Below are 5,142 nucleotides of genomic sequence, written 5' to 3'. Positions count from 1 at the left end.
ATATCTGGGTTCTTTTCAGCTTTTGGCTATTATAAATAAGGCGAGCAGGGTGATTTTTAAACTCACAGAGATTTACCTGCCTCTGCTTCCTGAGTTCTGAGATTAAAGGCCTGTGTTATCATGAGCAGCTTGCTAATAACAGAGTCTTTTCACTTCTAGGTGTTTACAAGGAGAAGCCATCCCTTACTGTTGATTCAGGACTCCAGGGGTTCTCAGAAAGAAATGTGACTCTTGTCTGTCACTCACCTCCTTTCTTTGAGATCTTTATCCTCTGCAGAGATGGAAATGCATCGTTTCCTCAGAACTGCTTACAACAGGACCACAATACATTCATCTCCCCTGTGAGCCCTGGGTACAAGAGGACCTACAGATGCTTTGCCTCTTTCAAGAATAATTCCTACTTGTGGTCACTGCCTAGTGACCCCCTAGAGCGTTCAATCCCAGGTAAGAATGTCTGATACTTTGTCATTATTTCTGTGATTAGATTGGTCCCAAGGGATACCATGTGGGATATATCAAATCCACTTTCTGTCTACTGTGTGCTATTTGATGCACAATGCATTGCTATTCTGACTGGAATTGTTTATTTGCATCTAGACATTACTCTGAATATTTTCTGCTACTCATGTGAATTTAGTACAGATGCAGGTATATTATTTTGAAGAGCAGATATTATCCATCATAATATATGATGTTCAACTCAGTTGTTGCTATGTAAAATACCGCAGTGTGTACATACATGCATGCACATGCACACACACATGAACATACACACTTCCCTAACTAATAGTGATATTGAAAGTGAAAGAGTCTATGCTAGTTTTTCCATTCAGGAAGTCTTTTTTTTTAATTAGATATTTTCTTTATTTACATTTCAAATGTTATTTCCTTTCCTAGTTGCTCCCCCCAAATCCCTTATCACCTCCACTCCCACCCTGTTCTATAACCCACCCACTCCAGTTTTCTGGCCCTGGCATTCCCTTATACTTGGGCATAGAACCTTCACAGGACCAAGGGCCTCTCCTCCCATATATGACCGACTAGGCCATCTTCTCCTACATATGCAGCTAGGGCCATGAGTTCCACCATGTGTTTTCTTTGATTGGTGGTTTAGTCCCAGGGAGCTCTGGTACTGGTTAGTTCATATTGTTGTTCCTCCTAGGGAGCTGCAAATCCCTTCAGCTCCTTTGTTACTTTCTCCAGCTCTTTCTTTGGGAATCCTGTTCTCCATCCAATGGATGGCTGTGAGCATCCACTTCTGTATTTGTCAGGCACTGGCAGAGCCTCTCAGGAGACAGCTTTATCAGGCTCCTGTTAGCAAGCTCTCGTCGGTATCAGCAATAGTGTCTGGGTTTGGTGGTTGTTTATGGGATGGATCCCCAGGTGGGGCAGTTTCTGTATGGTCATTCCTTCAGTCTCTGCTCTAAACTTTGTCTCTGTAATTCCTTCCATTGGCATTTTGTTCCCCCTTCTAAGAAGGATCGAAGTATCCACACTTTGGTCTTCCTTCTTTAGTTTTATGTGTTTTGCACATTGTATCTTGGGTATCTCATTCAGGAAATCTTGAATCTTTTCTCAAAACATCTTTTGTGAGCATAGTACTGGGTCTAAACAGCCATGATAGACTCTGAAAATTATGTATTAATAATAGTTTTTTGGTCAGGTACAAGTATATTCATCCTGGGAGTAACAGTCCTTACTTATCCATAGTGAGATGCATTCTGAATGATGCTGTACCGCTTGTTTACTGTTACTCCCCAGCAACATTCCTTCTGAATTGTGTGACAAGTACAGTACTAGCCAATGGTGATAGAAAATTTGAAAGAGTTTGTGCTAGTTTCTTCATGGAAGGTGACTTTCAAGAACTCAAATGATCATCACTTTTTTGTTTAGATTATAACAAATTTATATCAATTTCCTTCTTCTAAACCCTCCCATATACCACTCCTTTTTTCTTTTTCAAATTTATGGCTTCTTTTTCCATTAACTGTTATTTATCTATATCTATCTATACATTTTACATGTATATCTGTATCTCTGTCTGTGCCTGCCTGCTTATCTATCAATCAACCAATCTAATAATCTATTATCTATCTATACATTTCCCATCCATCCACCTCTCTGTCTGCCCATCTGTCTGTCTGTCTATCTTCTATCTATCTTACATCTACTCAGTCTATGTAATGTTATGGTATGCACTTTTCTTGAGGTGACCTTTTGGTGTTGGATATCCAACTGATGTGCTATTATTTGGGGAAGACAATTTCTCCCATTTTTAACATTCCTAGTTCCCTGTAGTCTATCTCAATCTCAACAGTGTTTCAAAATACAACATTCAAAGTCTCTTCTGAGATTTAGGCAATCTCTTAACTGTAATCCACTATAAAATCAAAATAAAAAATGAACACATACTTCCAACATATGGCACAGGATATACATTATCTTTCCAAATATAGGAAAGGGAGAATAGTGAGGAAATACTGGACTAAATAAAGACCAACACCCAGTTGGGTAAACTCTAAATTCTGCTTCTCCATGTGTGATATCAAAATTCTCTTCAGCTTTTCAACTCCTTTCTGCTTTAATGACTACAACACACTTCTCTCTCATGGGCTGGTTTCACTCCGTGATAGCCAATTTCCTTGGCATTTATCCCATGACTCTCACATCTACAACATTTTGGGTCTCTAAGGCAATACAGACGTCACCTTCACAACTTCACACAATGGCCTGTCTGGGCCTACATACAGGACCACTCCTGCCATATGCCTGGCCTCAGCAGCTGTCTTATTCATAGAGGGAGATTTCATAACCCTTTTCTTCTATCCTTGATTCAAAATCCAGAACCAAGTTGTAGTGTGTAGCTTTTCACTACCACTCCTAAGTTCTGGGAATGGATCACACTAACAATACTACCCAGCTTCCCTTGAATCCACAGAACACACACACACACACACACACACACACACACACACACACACACACACATGCGCGCATTGCTAAACTTGCCTTTTTACACAATTGCTAGGAGCTACTATCTCCCACTTGGAAAAGTATGCCCTTATTAATGTTCTTACCTCTGCACATCCCACCTGCCCTAACCTTTATGCACTCAGGTATAATTAGTCCCTGCTAAACACTCCTGACCACCTGACTATAGCAGTGGCCTGAGACCTCACATAGCTGCTTGGCTGTTCTCTCTCCAAAGCATGGTGAACTCTCTGCCTCCTTTCCATCTCTCTTTTCCTACGGGGGCCCAGAAGTCCTGCTTATTCCTTTTATCTAGCTATTGGTCCATGACAGATCAGTTGGTGAACAGGACCTTAGCTTCATCACTGTCCCTACAGCAAGCAGCTGAAGTTGCCAAGTTCAGCTGCTTGCTGAGGCTGGAACCTCTTGTTTAATTACATATTCCTCAGATTTTGTTTTTTTTTGACGCTTTCCTTTAATGCCCAAGCTTGCTTGTTCTGTAACTTACTCTGTAGGCCAGTGTAGCCTTGATGTCAGAGATCTGCTTGTCTCTTTCTCATGAGTGCTGGAATTACAGGTGTGTACCATGCCTGGACCTACTATTCTTAATTCCATTACATAAAATTGAATCTAAGCTGATGGATTCTTTCCCTGTGGCTACCACTCCCTTGATTCCATTTCTTAATCTGTTCATCTCTTTAAAAATAGTGTTTAGCTTCATTCCACCCCAGGAGTCACTTTTACTCTAGAACTATAGCTTTTGTTGTTGTTGCCCAAATTGCTTGGTTTTATCAAAAACTCTTCGCAAGAGTAGCAGGTGTAACTACACAAGAAAGATCATGCTAACCTGATTTGAGTTTTCCTTTGTAAATCATATTTATAAGAAAACTCTCCATATTAGCCACAGGCAAACTGCTTGCATAAGGGTAAAAAGTAGACCCATTTGCAGCCAAAATATCACAAGGATGCATTGTATTTCTCTACTGAGAGACATTGGGCCAAGTTCCATTCTTCAAATCATTCTCAGCCACTCTGTGTCCTATGTTCCTAGCAGGATGCCCATTAAGCCCCTCTTAAGTTCTCCAACTGCTTTTCTAATCCACAGTACCATAGTCCACATTCCCCAGTGAAAAGCATGGTCAGGCCTAGCACAGCAATGTCTGAGTCCCCGGAACTAACTTCTGCTTAGTTATGGTTTCATTGTTGTTAAGGGCCACCATGTCAGTGGTGAGGCTGGCTAACAGTTTGAAAAGTGTAGTTCATTATCATCAAGGTGGGACGCATGGCAGCCTACAGACAGATAGCACATGGTGGAAAGAGTTGTACATGGTGATCTCCAGGCAGCTACATACTATGTAACACTGGGAATAGTTTGAGATAGGGGATTTCAAATCCCATCCCAGAGTTACAGACTTTCTCCAACAAGGCCACACCTACTCCAACAAGCCCACACTTCTTTTTTTTTTATTAGATATTTTCTTTATTTACATTTCAAATTCTATCCCGAAAGTTCCCTATACCCCCCTCTACCCCTGCTCCCCTACCCATCCACTCCCACTTGTTGGCCCTGGCCTTCCCCTGTATTGGGGCATATATAGTTTGCAAGACCAAGGGGCTTCTCTTCCCAATGATGGCCGAATAGGCCATCTTCTGCTACATATGCAGCTAGAGACACAAGCTCTGGGGATACTGGTTAGTTCATAATATTTCACCTATAGGGTTGCAGACCCCTTCAGCTCCTTGCATACATTCTCTAGCTCCTCCATTGGGGACCCTGTGTTCCATCCAATAGCTGACTGTCAGCATCCATTTCTGTGTTTGCCAGGCTCTGTCATAGCCTCACAAGAGACCGCGATATCAGGATCCCTTCAGCAACATCTTGCGGGCATGTGCAATAGTGTGTGGGTTTGGTGGCTGACGATGGGATGGATCACCGGGTGGGGTAGTCTCTGGATAGTCCATCCTTTATTCTTAACTCCAACCTTTTTCTCTGTAACTCCTTTCATGGGTATTTTGTACCCTATTCTAAGGAGGAATGAAGTTTCCACATGTTAGTCTTCCTTCTTCCTGGTTTTATTGTGTTTTGCAAATTGTATCTTGGGTATTGTAAGTTTCTGGACTAATATCCACTTATCAGTGAGTGCATATCTAGTGACTTCTTTTGTGATTGGG

The 5,142-nt window shown here is 41.6% G+C and overlaps 1 pseudogene; it reads left to right on the top strand.

The window, feature by feature from the left end:
• The window catches only part of LOC110315056, a 13,193-nt pseudogene that overhangs the window by 3,455 nt on the left and 4,596 nt on the right, over positions 1–5,142 (top strand).

The sequence above is a fragment of the Mus pahari genome, unplaced genomic scaffold (assembly GCF_900095145.1).
Source record: "Mus pahari unplaced genomic scaffold, PAHARI_EIJ_v1.1 scaffold_10766_1, whole genome shotgun sequence".
NCBI lineage: Eukaryota > Metazoa > Chordata > Mammalia > Rodentia > Muridae > Mus > Mus pahari.
This window is presented reverse-complemented; position numbering and strand designations above follow the sequence as displayed.